General features: G+C 37.7%; 1 pseudogene; it reads left to right on the top strand.

The window, feature by feature from the left end:
- The first annotated feature begins 8,997 nt into the window (after positions 1–8,997).
- Positions 8,998–18,465, top strand: part of LOC119868865 — a 50,255-nt pseudogene continuing 40,787 nt past the window's right edge.

The following is an 18,465-nucleotide window of genomic DNA, read 5'->3' as shown; positions in this document are numbered from 1 at the left end:
GTCCCTCCAGGTCTCAGCGTAGTATTCACAAGAGAAATGTTAGGCTTTTGTTCTTAGACCTGGTAATATTCTTCTGTTCTTTTTTGTTGTTCCAATTGGAGAGAGAATATCTATCAGCCAGCCAATGGCTGCCCACATGCATCTAAAACTTTTAAGAGAACATAGTATATTAGGGAAACAATAATAATTATTAGCAGCAAAACAATGCCCCTGGAGATCTCTTTAGAGCCAGGAGCCCCATGACCCAAACCAGTTAGAATCAAGTAAGTCAAAAAATGATCCTGAAGACACGAATATTTCTTTAAGCCAGTTGGACTATTTATTATTTCATGTAACTGTGTCTCCACTCCCCCAGAAGTGTTTCTCCAGAGAGCTTGTTTCAGAAAAACTGAGGCACTGGAAATCAGGGAGAAGTTTGTAACAGGCAGAAAGAACTACAGGATCACCAAAATCACAGCCCATCCAAAAGTTGGTTGGAATGGGACACCTGGGTGGCTCTGTGGTTGAGCATCTGCCTTTGGCTCAGGTTGTTTATCCTGGGGTCCTGGGATCAAGTTCTGATCGGGCTCCCCACAGGGAGTCTGCTTCTCCTTTTGTCTATGTCTCTGCCTCACTCTCTCTGTCTTTCATGAATAAATAAATAAAATCTTTTAAAAGAAAGTTGGTTGGAAGCTGGATTACCCTCCTTTGCAATTGCCTGAAATATGTGAACAATGGTATTATCTTTTCAGGACAGGACCAGGAAAAAGGATAAAACAAAGAATCATGAAGACCTTCACCAGGTAAGAATTAGGAAAAGCATGGTTATACAGGGAAGGTTAAAATAAAGAGGGCAGCCCAGATGGCTCAGTGGTTTAGCACCGCCTTCAGCCCAGAGCATGATCCTGGAGACCTGGGATGGAGTCCCATGTCCGGCTCCCTACATGGAGCCTGCTTCTCCTCTGCCTGTGTCTCTGCCTCTCTCTCTCTCTCTGTGTGTGTGTGTGTGTGTGTGTCTCATAAATAAATAAATAAAATCTAAATAAATAAATAAATAAATAAACAAATAGATAAATAAATCCATTAAAAATAAGATAAAATAAAAATAAAATAATAAAATAAATAAAATAAAATAAATAAATAAATAAAATAAAATAAAATAAAATAAAATAAAATAAAGTAAAGTAAAATAAAATAAATAAAATAGAAAGAAGCATTCTTGGTCCAACGTCTTAGGATGAAGTTTTCCCTGACGTTGGCTACTCCTCTTCCTGGTCAATTTGATTTTGAGATTTCCAGCATTAACACTTAACCCCAGACCAGATGTTTGGTAGAGCCCTCTTCAGTTGTGAAATATGCACCCAAGGTTTGACACTGTCATCTGACAGTGGTTAGTGGTCAAGAGTACTTAAACTCACTTTTGCAAAAGCATCAGAAGAAAACACTGACTCTAAATGACAAAAGATTTTTTGCAAAAGCATCAGAGAAAAACACTGTTTATAAATGACAAAAGACTTAAAAATGCTCATGGTTAAAGATCTGATAAAAGTTCAGTATAATAGAATGGAGAAGGAAATTTCTGTGGTTTTCAATATTTTAATAACTGGAAATATCACTGATAGCATTATACCGGGATGTATCAGATTTCCAAGAATTTCATAAAATGCCTAGAACAATGAGATTAATTACATGCATCCACACAAATATAACCTAAGAAGATTTAGCATTGCTTCTTATTTGATAATGCTTCCCATGTAATTTAACATGCTAAATAAACATAATCAGTTTAATTCCTTACTAAGTGAAAGAGAAATCCTTTGAGATTTTCCAGGGACCCTCTGGGAAATCTTAAAAATAGTTTGAGAAAGGAAGGAAGGAAGGAAGGAAGGAAGGAAGGAAGGAAGGAAGGAAGGAAGGAAGGAGGGAGGGAGGGAGGGAGGGAGGGAGGGAATGAGGGAAGGAAGGAAAGAAGGAAGACCAAATTCCCTTCAGAATTTGATTTGGGGAAAACATCAACAGGTTTGAACATACACTTAAATAGGATCATAGATCATTATGAAATAATACTTAGTTATCTATTTAACTAAAGTGACAAAAGAAGATTTTAAAGGCAATACAAATGGTTACATAGTTGTGAACAAAACTTAGCTCTTTTAACATTGACAAAACTGGCTTTTCTTTAGTAATCAAAGATCTGATAATGACAACCCAAAACATAGTAAATTTTGGTAAGACACAGAATCATTGCTTTCCAGGTAGATTACCCAAAAGGTAAAAAAGCTTTTCATAATTTCTGATCAAGAGCAAACCAGTAGTCCAAATAACTTTGTCCTTTTAACATGGAGAGAACCAAATTCTAATTTTGCACCAATGTACTTTTGACATTAAAACTAAGAACAAAACAAAACAAAGTTAAATAAATCCATTTCAATCTTAGCCAGCTGGAACACATATAACATTATTTTTTCAAGATTCCTTTTCCACAAACTTCTACAACTACTTTATATAAATTCAAGTTTTGTCCTGTTTTTTTTTTGTTTGTTTGTTTGTTTTCCTCTTTCTCGTTCTGGAACAATCAGTTGTTTTATTTTAAGACAAAATTACTCTCTTTTCTCTTCACAAGAACACATATCCACACCTCATACCTTTTTTTACCAAAAACACATCCTAGTCTCCTTTCATAGAGATGTTTCCCTTTTTATTTCTAGTAGTTTTAGTTATATTAATTAGATTCTTAACCCTTAGAATCTTTAATTCCTAGTAAAAACTAAGACGTAAGCAATTGTCAACTGTCACATGAGTATTCTGTAGATTGGCAAATTTATAAATGCATTTCATAATTTCTAAAAGTATATTCTTCACAGTAGATTTTTCAATGTGGCACTAAACATGTTTACTAGTAGGCCTCAATATCATTAGTTCCTCTATAAAAAGAAATCAAAATGGTAATCTGCATATGTCCAGTAATTAATGTTTCAGTATTTTTTCTTATTCAGAAATGACCTAGATATTTGATAAATATCTATCATTTAATTTACCTCAGTATAACTGTAAGGTTTCAAGTTACCTAAAAGATTTTGGAAATTGTTTTTAAGTAGAAATATCATAAAGTATAACTATTGTTGAAAAGTTCATTATAAACTTCTATCTTTAGTTATATCTATTAAATTTACTTGTTCTTAAAAATTATGTTTAGATTACTTATGAAAATTTCATGGGACATTAACAACTAACCATCATTTTTATTTTTCTTGCTCTCAAATTCTGAAACAGAGATAACATAACCTTATTTGACTTTTACTAAACCTAATTATAATTAAAGTTTTATATTTAATCATGATAACTATAAAAACATGCCTGCTTTAATTAAACCAACAAGGTAACTTTCATCTACCAAAGGATAACCTAGATAATGTGAATTTGAAAAACATCTGAGTTAGTTTCTTTATTTCTGAGAATATACTTGATTTATATAAATGTTCAATTTTCTTTAAGCCAATTAAAAGAGCTCTTTACAATTAATTTTGTCAGTACCATCCAAAGATAGAAAAAAAAATCCCACAACTATAAAATATATATAGACATACATAAATATACAGACCCAAATAGAGATCTTACAGCTTTTGCTTTAAAGTTTTAGCTATGAGACAGGTACGATAATGCAAAAGTCATTCATTTGAAAAAACTTGAGTCCTAATTATGTTTCTGGCAGATATAAGAAGTTAAGGTTGTTAGAGCAAGCAGGTTAGGTTTTAACAGGATTCTTGGAGACCAGCAAAGGGGGAGTCAAGGCCCATTATCAGGAAAGTTAGCAGCCTGTTCTGGCAGCATTTCACAAACAAGGCTACAGGAGCCAGATCAAAGGACACACTCCCAAGACAAAGGACACCAGAGACTCTGACCAATTAAGGGAGAAGAGGCATGAAACCCTGTTCCCAAAAAAATCCCCTCCCTAAATAATAAATATTCCACCCCCTTATTAACAACTACCAATAAAAAGAGAACAACCCAAAGCCCAGGGTGCAGCTCCCCTTTGAGGACTTGATCTCGTAACTCTGGGATCATGTCCTGAGCCAAAGGCAGCCACTCAACCGCTGAGCCACCCAGGCATCCCGAGTGTACTTTTTCTAATAAATTCTTCACTTGTACCAGTCAACCACTCTCTGGTCTGTCCTTTAATATTTTACTTGCAAGGAGACTAAACACCTCTGGTGACATCCCAAGAGGGGCGAGGCAGAAGCCTCAGGGCCCAAGGTCTCTCCAGTCTACCAGGCAACAAGGTTACCTGCTCACATGGCTTAAAATTTACCAATATTTACCAAAAAAGACTTTTAAGAATTTTCACTTGCCTGGTTTACAAATAACCTTTCCCTTTCTTTTCCTTCTTTTAAAAAATATTTATTTATTTGAGAGAGAGAGAGACAGAACATGTGTGTGCATGAGCAGAGGAAGGGGCAGGGGGAGAGAGAGAATCTCAAGCAGACTCCCCATTGAGGGTTGGAGACTGATCCAGGGCTTGATCCTATTACCCTGAGATCATGACCTGAGTTGAAATCAAGAGTCAGACGCTCAACTGACTGAGCCATCCAGGCACCCCTCTTTTTTTTCTTTTGATAAGAATTACCTCCTTAAAGTTTGTGTTTCAAAGAGATGGCCCTCAGTTCCCAGAGAAGATAGAGCAGAGAATATTTACATCCCAAAGGTAGAGAAAAAACATGCAACCTGACCATTGAGTTGCCTATACACACAAAAACCAACAATCTGTGTGCCCCAGGTAAACAGAAAGCCAAGCCAAGTTCTCAGGGCAAATTCAAGACACAATAGAAGACAATAGCTATTCCGGGGAGAGAAAGGACTGATAACCATGGGCACTCTAAAAGCATATTCACAAGAGCCTGGATTTGGAAAAGAAGCGACAACATGAATTTTGCCTTTCTTTCTCAACCAGGCACTGCAGAGATCTGGGAAAGCTGACTCTGGTTGGAATTCTCAAGCTTCACCAGCTTCTGCAGATGCAGGCAGCTGGCCTGTGCATCTGCTTGTCCCATGGTCCATTAGCAGTCAGCTTGGGATCCCATTCTTCTTCACCAAAAACTATTAAAAATTGATTAAAAGAAAACAATTTAGGTGATATTTTTTTATTTTTTAATTTTTATTTATTTATGATAGTCACACAGAGAGAGAGAGAGGCAGAGACACAGGCAGAGGGAGAAGCAGGCTCCATGCACTGGGAGCCCAACATGGGATTCGATCCTGGGTCTCCAGGATCGTGCCCTGGGCCAAAGGCAGGCGCTAAACCGCTGCGCCACCCAGCGATCCCCAATTTAGGTGATAAAACAAACTTTAATACTTCATAAAAAAGACTCTCAGAGAACTACAAAATGGAGTGAAGGCAAGACACTTCTGTAAGACGAATAGTAAAGAATAAGGAAGAGAAAAATAGAAAATAACAGACTGAAGCCACATAGTCAACTTTGTTTGGGGTGAGAAGAAACGAAAGTATAAAGCCAAGTTGGCTTGGCGTTTGGGGACTAGCAGACTAGATATACTACATTTCTGGTCAAGCAGAGCACTTATAGGGACACAAAAGTTATCTAAGTTTTAGTATGCTGATGTGGCACCCCAGGCAGGAATGACTCCATCTTGGTTCTAGAATATTACACAGGTAATTTACACAGGTAAACTCCACTAATGTACAACAGCTAAGTAAGATAATGAAAGAATAACTGTTTAGACAGATGATGGCTTCAGCTACAGCAGTATTAGCCACTGGATGCATTCCCTCTATTTCAAAGTAATGCAATTCAGTAGATGTTTATGAGTCTACATTGTGTGCAAAGCACACATACTAGTGAAAGAATTCACTTTAAATCACAATATTTAAGATGAGATGTCATCTGATCTAACCTTTTTTTTTACAGATAAATTAAAAAAAAAAAAAACAGGAACAAGTGAGTTTGGCCATGTTTTACAGGATGTCCACTGAATCCACTAAATCTTCATGGCAACGCCAAAAAGAGAACTAGGTCAAGTGTTCTCACCATAGGTGCAAGCCTGCCAATATTTTTCACCTTTTCTGGGAAACCTTCCCTGACTGTTCAAGGAAATCTGATCGTTTATCCTCTGTGCTACAATTGGGCCAAGTACATATATCTATCATTGTAATTAATCATAGTATTACAATTATTTATATCCATCTCCATTTATCTGGTATAGAAATTAAGAGTATGGGCACTAGAGCTCTAATCTCAACCACTGACAAGTTGCATATTACCTAGAGGAAATTTCTTTACCTCTCCATGCTGCAGTTTCCTTACCTACAATAGGGGGATAATATTGGTATCCAACTCAGAGGTCAATTAATGAAACTTAAAGGAGAAAATCTATATAAAGTGTTTAGTACAGTGTCTAGCACATAGTAAGTGCTGAAAAATATTAACCATTGTTATTCATAGAATGCCAACAATATTTCTAGTGCCAGATATACCTTGATCATTCAATAAAAAAAATTTATTAAGTACCTAATATATCTCAAGTGGTCTTGTCAAGCACTGAACTTTCAAACATTGGTAAAATACAATAATCAGTGTGAGATAATGATCATAACTGAAATGGATTGAAGTCATAACTGTAAACAAAAGAGTTGTTAATAAGGCTAAGGACATAGTAGAGAGTGAAGACAAGCTTTATAGGAAAGAAGAAACTTTCTATAATGCCTCCCCTTTCCTCTCCATTTCTTTTATCATTTCAGAGAAAAGAGAAGTTTTCCCTATGCCTCTATAAAGCCTAGAGAGAAATCTGAAGCAAAGAAAAGTTATTTGGGCATTATAGCACATGTCAGCTACTACATATGAGTGAGGGAATGTAATATAGAGCAAGAAGGGGCAAATTCACTATTAACATAAGGCCAGGAATATTGTTTCATTAAAAAAAAAAAATCTAGGTCAGATAAATTACCCATGCAGATGAGAGAGCATGGTCTTTGAGATAATGGATATCCCCACTAATAATGTGTGTCCTATTTCAGGAGGAAACTAAATAAAACCTACTATCAAAGCCCACCATTTTCCTTCCTTCCACATAAACCTACTTCCATCTATAGATCAGAAAACTCCTTCTCTGGTGGCCCAGATACTCCAACTCCCAGGGCCATTAGATCATGGGACTGTAAGTAATACCTTCCCTCAGCCACCCGGGTTATATTACTTTTAAAATATAACTTCGATGATCTACTAAAATTTGGTATACTCTTATTCCCTTAACATGCCCAATGTACAATTACAGCACAAAGAATACTAGTGGAAACTATTCCAAATAACTGTGTGGCAATATGAGCATCACACTCATCACTGATGATCACATTGAAACATAAGTCGCATAAAATTTTTAACTGAGATACTTGAGCTTTGAACACTGGAAAAAACACAGTGGTGGATTTTTTTTTTTTTTATGTGTATCTGCTCAGTCGAAGATGAGAAAATGCAATTAATTCCTTTTTTATAGGTCAGTGTATTATTCCCATGATCATTACTTAGCTAAGCTACTTATGGATAACTGTCCTTTAAGAAAGGACTTTGATTCTCATTAACTAGATTTCTGACCCATAGAGGAGTTTTAGCATTTATTCTCAGGTCCTTTAATTTTTTTTTTTCAATTAAGCACTGCATTGAAATTTTAAGTAGTAGTGTGATTTAATAGTGTTTTGTCAAATGTTCTTACTTAATAAATCTGATCAGACCATTGACTGAAGTCCAAAATATAAAGGTGAAGCTCCTTGACGTAACTATTCTCTGAAAATTTACAGATATAAAGAATGTAAGCAGAGATACTCCCTAAGTAGGTTTGCTTTCAGAGAATGTAACTGAGATATTCCCTAAGTAGGTACTTTGAAATTTAGAAAACCAAAATAAGCAATAATCATCCTAGTCTCTGAGATAAGAAAAAAAATTAGTTGAAGTCATATATGCAATTCAGATGGTTAATAATCTGATGTGAAGGAGAACTACGTACAGTATTTATCAATTGTCCTAGATAATAGAACCAAGGGCACTATATATGACATAATCAAAGAGTGGGTTAATAAGAAGTAACTGGCCTTTACATACTTTGCTCTGGCAGAAAGAATGTAGTGATTGCTGTTTTGCCGAAACCCTTAAGAGAGTGGTATTATGATATATTAATACAATATTTTTTTAAAAAAGGAGTATAGATCTGAAGCAGGTCTTATATTTTTCCTATCTTAAAAAAATTGATGAACTAAATGCTTTATTTTTGTAGCTCTTCCATATTTACTTTCAAATTTATTATAAGTTATAAACTTTAAAAGACTATTCAGGGATCCCTGGGTGGCGCAGCAGTTTGGCGCCTGCCTTTGGCCCAGGGCGCGATCCTGGAGACCCGGGATGAATCCCACGTCGGGCTCCCGGTGCATGGAGCCTACTTCTCCCTCTGCCTGTGTCTCTGCCTCTCTCTCTCTCTCTCTGTGACTATCATAAATAAATAAAAATTAAAAAAAAAATAAAAGACTATTCAGATAACTGAATTCCCACACTCACACCAAAAAGAAAAGAATATAGGGTGGGGAGAGCATGAGGAGGAAAATGATCTCTCACAGGTGTTCTTTGCAAATGAAAATGCTACAGTAAGTTACTGCATTTGGCCTTTCTCCCAGGTTTCCAGGTCTTAAGTAAGGAAGTCACTATCAAGTCCCTATCAAAGCAGGATGAAAAAGATTGAAGGCACATTAGCAAAGGCCCAGAAGTGACAGAGGCAGAGCACAGCCACATTCACCGACTGCTGTACTGTTCAGGATGTGGAAGTGTTGGTTGACAACAGGGCTGCGACAACACAACAGGAGACTGAGAAGCCATGTGTGTAAAGAGCCTCCTATGCTGCCTCTGGAGCTTGGACTTTATACTAAAGCAACTGGGAGCTATTTAAGTTTTCATTAGGGGAATAATACTATCAGCTCTGTGCTCTAGAAAGATCCCCCAGGCTGCTGTGTAGACAACAAGGTAGATGGAGCAATATTGGAGGAAAGAAAACCAACTGGGAGGCAACTGCAGTAATCTAAAGGAAGATGAAGTTGTTATGAACAAAGTTTATGACAGTGAGGATGGAGAGAAGCAGCTGGCTGTGAGAGATATTAAGGAGGTCGAAGCTGCCAGACTTGGTGATTGATTGGGCAACAATGAGGTTGAGGCATTAAAATGACATGCAAGTTTCTCCCTCAGGCAACAGGATAAATAATGGTGCCTGAGTTTCCTTTGGAACATCTAGGGGTGATATCCACTACACAGATTGATATACAGATCGAGGGCTCAGCAGAATGACCTGGGTTAGAGAGAAAGACCCCTATAGAAGATGCATTTCTTCCGCATTTCTATAGCAAGCTGGATCTATTTCTATGGTATTAATCACATCATTGCAATTATATGTTTACTCTCCTTTCCTCTACCAGGCTGTATATTCACTGACAGCAGGGATCATTTGTATTCATCTTTCCATCTCTAGCGCTCAGCAAATGATTAAAAGAATATTTATCAGGCCCTGTATTTACATGCATCAATTGACTTAATTCTCCAAACAACTGATGAGGTAGTAGTATTATTATCCCCACATCACAGATGAGGAAACTGAAGCTGAGAATCAGTAAATAAATTTACAGAGCCCTGGCTACTAAAACGGACCCTAAATATAGATTGTCACTTTAGGGGCATGGTAGGTACTTAGTATCTGTTTATTTAAATAAACTGACCTGAGAACTATATGGAAAATGTTTTACCAAAAGAAATGGAGGACAGGGAATAGAGGGGCATTCAGGTACCAGTTAAAATACCACCTACTGGTAAAATCTTCTCTAGCCCACTTGACTAAGTCAAATTCCTTTAATAAGCCCCCAGATATTTTCCTTTATAGTATTCTGTAATTGTATGTTTCTTTACAGAGTTTTCTATTTCTTTTCCCCACTGTTTTTCCCATCGTAATATTCTAATCTTCATATACCTAGTGCCTGGCAGTGAATCTGGAGCATGGGAAAAAAAAAAATTCTGTCTGACTTCTGCTCAGTCTTCTTTCCTGGTTAGACTTTTGAGATTTCACAGGGCCAGGCCATACCCATTATATCTTATGACAAGGTTTCTCAACCTTGGGACTACTGACATTTTGAACTGGATAATTCTTTCTGTGGGGGGCTGTCTTTGTGCACTGCAGGATGTTTAGAAGCATCCCTGGCCTCTATACACTAAATTCCAGTAGCACTGATGCCCCAAGTCATGAGAATCAAAAATGTCTCCAGTCATTGCCAGACATTTCCTGTGGATGGAGGTGGAAATCCAAATTACCTCAGGGGAACAACTGTCTCAGGGGCTGAAGTGAAAGAGGACAAAAGAAAGCTAAGAAGATTCACCTTAGGAGGGATAGAGAATCCTCCTTCAGCAACTCCTGCTGCCCAGGCCATGCACAAATTGGTGACTGGTTATTTCCCTTAACTTCAAATTCTCTTGAATCTTTTATTCTAGGTACATTCGTGTTTCTATTCGTCATGTGCCAACCATTTGGCTTTCCTCAGTGTTTACCCTTCAACTTCAGAACAATTGTGTTCTTTTACACTGAGGCACTGAGTTATGTATTGATCCAATGTCAAGCTCTCTCCCTTCTCCCTTCTCTCTTCTCTCTCTCTCTCTCTCTCTCTCTCTATCCCTCCCTTTCTCTCAATTTCTCTCTCCTTTACCCCTTGGTTGCTAGTTACTAACATTGGCTAAGGTCTTTTTGTTGAGTCTGCAATTCTCTGTACTCATTAAATAATGCCACCTAATCACTGCGTCATAAACCACGCAAAAACTCAGGGGCTGAAAACAGCAATCATTTTTTTTTTTCATAGAACTGAGGGTCAACAGAAGGTTGGCTGCTCTAAGCTGTATTATCAGGAGTCATTTGGCTCTGCTCCATATCTCATCATCCCAGGAGAACAAGATTAACCAAAATGTGTTCTTATCACGGTGAAGGTAGAGTGGAGCAAACCCAATTGAACAAAGGCTTTTCAAGTCTTCAGTCATGTCACGCCTGCTAAGATGCCATTGACCAAAGCAAATTGTGTGGGCCAAGTCACATAAGGAAGAGAAGAAACTGTAAATTCACATAGCTAAGAGTGTGGTTACAAAGAGGGAGGTAAAACTGGGGCCGCAATAACCTATGCCATGCTCCATTTTAATTGTCATTATTTCCAATCTTTTTATCAATCCCCTGAGTCTCATAACTGTACTTTTAAGAGTGGGCCTGCTTGTGCCAGCAAATGTGGTAATAAAATAATGACCCAGTGCTCAGACACTAGGCCTCGCTTATTAATATTCGATGCAAGTGCTAAAGATCTACCAATCAACTCTTAATTTATAAATAGGACAGATTTGTTCCCTGATACTGCTGTGTAATTTCACTCAATTTTCAGAATAGATAGTGCTTTACTCCTACACAAGAGATATAATTATCACCATTTTTTTTAAGACTTTGATTGCACATTTTGCCTTCTCAAATTAGTCACTTCCTACGAATGGGAAGATTAGGAATAGTCAGAATATATAATACTAATCAAACACATAAGGACCAGAATAGAGTGTTTCATGTAAAATGTCCCTTTATTAAATAGAGGAGGTTGACAATACACACAGCACTGAAAGGGGGAAGAAAATGAAATCCCTTTGGAAAGATTGGTAAGACACATAGTTATGCCATATGATCATGGTTGTGACACAATGTGCCTGAATATTAATTATATTAAGACACTTAAAACAGAATGGCTTATTTCTTTCCAGATTTAGGCCCTTTTGCTTATGGGACTCTGGATTATCTAAGTTGAAATCCTCATCTGTTGTCCTGAATTTTGAAGTTGGAAAAAACTAGCCAGTTGGGCCCATTCCCAATCTAGTGGTCCCTGTGTGCAATCAGGCATGTGCCTGGTAACTCGGCTGCCCACCTGCCCCAGCAAGAGCAATGGAAGGACTGCAATTAGCAACTACGGGGCTCTGGCCCTCCTGCATTTTTTCTTAAGCTTTATCAAATTCCCAATATACCACTAGCTCTATGGCAAATCCTGCTTCTTTAACATCTCCATTTCCCTGCATCCCAGACACATAAAATTGATTGTGTTCAAACAAAACTCATGAACTTCCCAGTCAACTTGATCTTCCTTCTGTGTTACCTGTTTCAATAACTAGGTCTACCTACCTTCCTATTGCTCAAGGGTAACATTTGTCAATGAGTCCTTTTCCCTTAACCTCTACCTATATCTGATCTACTCCAAATAGATTTGATTATATTTTCTAAGTATTTCATGATCACCCCTCCCTCTCCATTCCATTGCCATCATTTTAGTACAAATCACTATAAACTTCACAGGGGAACTATAGTACCTTGCACTAAATCTTTTCCACTCACCATTTTGCAGGCTGAGTTGTCAAAAGCAAACACTCTACAAAGCCTTTCCACTACTCATAGGATACCATTCAAAATCTTCCATCTAAACTTTTGGCTTTTTTTTTTTATGATGTAACTGTGGTGATAGTGAAAGAAAGCAATTTACTAAAGAAATTTATGGTGACATAAATAGCTCCATTGGTCCCTATCAATCAAAAGCTCACTGTCCCAAGATGCCCGCCTCTCCTCAGAGGAAAAGGCTACTTTTTATGCTATCTTCTCAATACGTACTGATTGGCAGAAAAGGCATTTGGAGTTCCTCCGGAAATTTTAAGAGACAGATACTCAAGTCCACCTGCCATTACAGTGTCTACACATAATTGGTACCTAATGAATACGAATTTTTTAATTAATTAAAAGCACTATAAAAAAGAATTACCAACTTTACGTTATGGAAAAGGAAATTAAGGTCAGTTAAGAGACTTGCCAAAGACTAGAGAGTTTGCACATAGCTCAACCGGGTTTGCATCCTACTTTGTCTGTTTGTAGATCTTAGGCAGCATCTGCAAGGTTCACTGAGTCCATACAAATATCCTCCAGCTCTGTTCTCCTTGATACTGCCCCAGAGTTAGTTGGTAGGTGGAATTAACAAGTGGATTTATCTGGACATCATGGAGCCAACAGTATTGGAAATTAAGAAAATTTAAAAAGTAAAAAAAAAAAAAGAAAGAAAATTTAAAAAGTAACTTCAAAAAAACAAATTTGAAGATAATTCAACAAGCATCTGCTAGAAGCTGGGAATACCAAGTTGAAGAAGACAGTGGTCTGGACCCTCCAGAGTTCACATTGTTGTAGAGAAAACAGGCATGCAAACAAATGACTATGATAAAATACCATAGGGGAGTTAAGTAATATAATGAACAAATAAAGTTCCATCCTCTGGGAAGTAGGGGAACTTTAAAAATCTGACCTGAAAATATCAGAAATCCTATAGCTCTCTTAGGTAAGAGATTGTCTAAATCAGACTAATCTTGGGTAAGTTGTGAGGTTTTAAAGAGAAGTGAAGAATTAACTCATGACTTCCATTACAACCAAACAAGATAACTTGGTAATTCAGCAAACAAGCTCTGTTCTACTACTTAGTAGATACATAACTTTGAATAAGGAGCACTTTTTAACCTCAGCTTTCTCATCTCTTAGTAATTGTTTTTTTTTTTTAATTGGAGTTCAATTTGCCAACATATAGCATAACACCCAGTGCTCATCCCGCCAAGTGCCCCCCTCAGTGCCCATCACCCAGTCACCCCAACCCCCTGCCCACCTCCCCTTCCATTACTTTTGTTCATTTCCCAGAGTTAGGTGTCTCTCATGTTTTGTCACCTTCACTGATATTTTCACTCATTTTCTCTCCTTTCCCTTTATTCCCTTTCACTAATTTTTATATTCCCCAAATGAATGAGACCATATAATGTTTGTCCTTTTCCAACTGACTTATTTCACTCAGCATAATACCCTCCAGGTCCCTCCACGTCGAAGCAAATGGTGGGTATTTGTCGTTTCTAATGGCTGAGTAATATTCCATTGTATACATAGACCACAGCTTCTCTATCCATTCATCTTTCGATGGACACCGAGGCTCCTTCCACAGTTTGGCTATTGTGGACATTGCTGCTAGAAACATCGGGGTGCAGTGTACTGGCATTTCACTGCATCTGTATCTTTGAAGTAAATCCCCAGGAGTGCAATTCCTGGGTCAAATGGTATCTCTATCTTTAACTCTTTGAGGAACCTCCACACAGTTTTCCAGAGTGGCTGTACCAGTTCACATTCCCACCAACAGTAATTGGAAAAAAATAAAGATAAATAACTCATAGAATATTTTTGAGACTTAAAGTATAATAATAATCAACTTTCAAAGAGTTTTTGCTGTGCGCCAGAGAGCTTTTGGTACATTAGCTCATTTAATTTTTGTAAAGATCCTATGTGAGAAATACTATTATCGCCATTTTACAGATGAGAAAACTGAGGAACAGTGAATTAAGTGATTTGCCCAAAGTCATATAGCTAGTAGGTGGCATGCCCAAGTAGTCTAGCTCCAGAGCCTGCATTCTTCAATTACTTGTCCATTTTTAATTTACTTCTTGAATTAGATGATGCCTCTCAAGCTTTGGGCATTGGCCATGTCACATGAATTGAATCAGCTTAGCTTTATTTTTTTTAATTTTTTTAAAATTTTTACTTATTTATGATAGTCACAGAGAGAGAGAGAGAGAGAGAGAGAGAGGCAGAGACACAGGCAGAGGGAGAAGCAGGCTCCATGCACCGGGAGCCCGACATGGGATTCGATCCCGGGTCTCCAGGATCACGCCCTGGGCCAAAGGCAGGTGCCAAACCACTGCGCCACCCAGGGATCCCCAGCTTAGCTTTATAATATATATTTAAAATATTGAGCCCATGTGTCTTTTACTCTTCTCCTGCAACCATTTGTCCATTAGACAATGGGGAAGGGGAAAGGGAAGAATAGCACCCTGAAAGGAAATAGGTGAATTCTATCCAGGACAGAAGAGTAAACAAATAGAAGTGGGACAGGAGAGACAAAGGTGGGAGAAAAATCACTTACCCATTCCAAAGCAAAACCCAAGTTGGGAGGAGCAAGGAAAGAATCAGAGAATTTGATATGAAGGCTGAAAACAGGGACTTGATCTCCTCCCTGTCTAAAACTCTGAAGTGACACTGTCATTGACAGAATAGAAATGGCTAAGAGTTCTGGTTAGGCAGAAGAACAGCCCAAGTTCATGGCCTGAGCCTGCCTTGCCTTCTACATGATGTGGAAGGAATCCTAAATTCTACATGCTCCATGGGCAAGTGAAATTCAAATTTAACTAAGGCATCCCATATCTTATCTGGCAACCCTAATCTCCATGTAAATTTTTGGGGGGAGAAGCTATGCCTCATAGAAACCAGGTCACGGCTCTGTAATGGAACCTCTAAAGCAAAATAATCCCCCATTGAGTCTTTTGTCCTTTCACACATGGAGACAAAATTGGGCAAGAAATAGACAGTAACTTCAGACTAGGGAGGGAAATGGTTAGATCAGCCATGCTACACTATTTTCAAAGAACTACAAGCAGATATTATAAATATTTGAAAAACCTTGAGAAAAGTTTTATTTTTTTTCTGAGAAAACTCTTAGATCAAAATCACAGTCTCCTTAGTAATATAAAAGATAAAACGATGAAATATGGCATCATATAAAAGACTACAAAAACTTTTTAGCAAAAAGTCAAAAATCTTCAGATAAGCTATTTGAATGTTGCTTCTATTACTGCCATTTTCCACCTAAGTCAGATACTCAGTAATAGGGTTTCTTTGAATTTATTATCCTAAAGCACAAGTTACTATTAATATAACCAATATTAAGGGCAATATATGAGCACCTGGGTGGCTCACGGGGTTGAGCATCTGCCTTTGGCTCAGGGTGTGATCCCAGGGTCCTGGGATCAAGTTCCACATCAGGCTCCCTGCAGTGAACCTGCTTCACCATCTGCCTGTGTCTCTGCCTCTTTCTGTGTCTCTTATGAATAAATAAATAAAATCTTTTTTTTTTTTTAAAGGCAATATAGTATAATGGTTAAGAGCACAGATTTGGGAGTCAGATTTGTTTTTTATCTTGCTTCTTCCATATTGCCATAACTGAAAAGCTACTGAACTTTTATCAAACTTGGTTTGAAACATGGATTAAATAATTTCTAACTTGGGCACCTGGGTGGCTCACTCAGTTAAGCATCTGCCTTCAGCTCAGGTCATGATCCCAGGGTTCTGGGATAGAATTCCGCGTGGTCGGGCTTCCTGCTCTATAGAGAGCCTGTTTTCTCTCTCTCTCTCTCTCTCTCTCTCTCTGCCCCCCCCCCCCGCTCATGCTCTCTCTCTCTCTCTTTTGCGTGTACACATGCTCTCTCTCAAATAAATAAATAAAATCTTTTATTTATAAGTAAATAAATAAATCCTAATTCATGTGGTTATTATGAGGAATAAATGAGCTACTATAGGTATATTGTAGATATACTGGCATATAGTAAGTGCTCAATAAGTGATGACTCTCTACCTATCTAAATCTAGACCTAGATATATACATAATATAGATATAGAGATGTACATATGTGTATGTATAACATTTATATATACTTGATCTTTTTGTAAGGGTTAATTATTGGTTGTTTTTCCCACTTCACTGGCCAATTGAAAAAAGAAAATCAATCCAGGAAGGAGTATTAAATGAGATAGAAGGGGGAGGTAATGAGCAGTTCCTCACACATATTATTCTTAGAAGATGCCTGAAGCTCCAGGTTATGGGTGAATAAATTAGTCCATATAAAACCTTCTTCACCCAGAGAAAAGTTGGTTCTGATCTAAATGCCAAGGATTCACAGAGCTCATCTTATTTCAGGCTTTACATTTCATCTTAATGCTTCAATCTCCAGGACCCTGTCACACAGAATACTGGAGTGGGAAGATTCAGAAAGGAACCTGCTATAAGCCCTTCACCTCTAGAGACAGGAATGGGGTCCCTTCCTCTAAGTTCCACCAGGAAGTTATTAGTTGAGCAAGAACAAGATCTCAGAGTTTTGAACCCAAACCAAGGCCCTTTCGCCTAATCCTGGTACCTCCCCAAGGGCATAGGGTTAGTGTGTGGAGAAGGGACCTGCATGACCCATCTCCTCTTGAGGGATCAGGGCCATTCACTATTGTAGCCCTCAGGGCTTCATGCTTACTTTGGGCCTCTTTGTTCCCACTCTATGCATTCTCAATGAGAGAGTTTATTAATCCCCACTTCTACAGTAACAGCAACCAAACCAGTACTCCAGCTCAGGTAGTCTACTAAGCTACACATTGATGTATCGACCTGCATGTCCCATAGGCAAGAAAACTACGTTCAGTGTGAAAATTAGAACTGTCCCTCCCACTCCTGCTTCTCTTCCTGTGTTTACTACCTTGTGTAAGGCAGCAGCAGTGACCTTGTGAAGCATTCTTGATGTGACCCATATTTAAATGAGATTGACTCTTTCTAAAATTCAAATTGATCACAAACTCATGAGAAAAATAAATCCTTCAATAATCCCCACTAACTTCAATATATATTCCAGACTTTTTAGAATCCTTTGGCTCTCCTTCCACTACCCCTCATCATGCTCTGGTGAGTTGCCTCAATTGTTCCCACTGTCTCCATTGTACAGCTCTATCCAGGTAGTAAATCACAAGGTTCTGTGGCATCTACTTACCTGGCAATTTCTTCAGAGCCAGGAATACTGCCTGACATATGTTTAGTGACAATCATTATTTATTAGTTGAATGAATAAATGAATGAATGAAAGTCAAAGTCTTACTGCTTGTAAAATCTTGAACAAGGTAATCATTTAACCACTCTTTGTCTTAAGGCCTTCATCTCTAAAGTGACATTATACCCCTTGTACCAAGTCATTATGAATATTAAAGGAAGCCATATATGTAAATGCACTTTGTAACAAAGTACAATATAGTATCAGTTACATCAACTTTGGTACTTTGTAAGTTTATTGTACGGTTTAAGACTGCCAAAAAAAAGATGCCAGAAAATTTTCTCAGAATCTATTTAACTCCAAATAATAAGCCCTTGAAAATATGTTATTGAACAAAATTTGAAGACAAAGTCATAAGTGCTCAGTGTCATCAGTATCCTTAATTATGGAGTTATAAGAAGTGGATGAACTGTCAAGGTTATAAGAGCCAATCTCTTCCCACTTCTCCACTCTATTTACATAGTAGAGCTCTCATGTACTTGTAGTTTGGTAGGGGGAGAGAAGTGGTAAATGTACAAAGTATTATAACAAAGTCCACTCTTATATAATTATAACTTAATTACACTGACATTTCTCAGCAAGGATTAAGTAAGTCAGAAGGAGAAAAAAAGGCGTATGAGAAAATAAAAAGCAAGGGTTGGACTACAAGAGCATCTCTTTTGTCTTTCATTCAGGAGTGTAATTAAATTAAGTAGGATTGATTGAGTGTCAAACATCTGTGGGAGTCATTTCCTAACTT

The sequence above is a fragment of the Canis lupus genome, chromosome 13 (genome assembly GCF_011100685.1).
Source record: "Canis lupus familiaris isolate Mischka breed German Shepherd chromosome 13, alternate assembly UU_Cfam_GSD_1.0, whole genome shotgun sequence".
NCBI classification, from domain to species: domain Eukaryota; kingdom Metazoa; phylum Chordata; class Mammalia; order Carnivora; family Canidae; genus Canis; species Canis lupus.
Note: the sequence above shows the minus strand (reverse complement) of the source record. Positions and strands in the feature narration are given on the sequence as shown.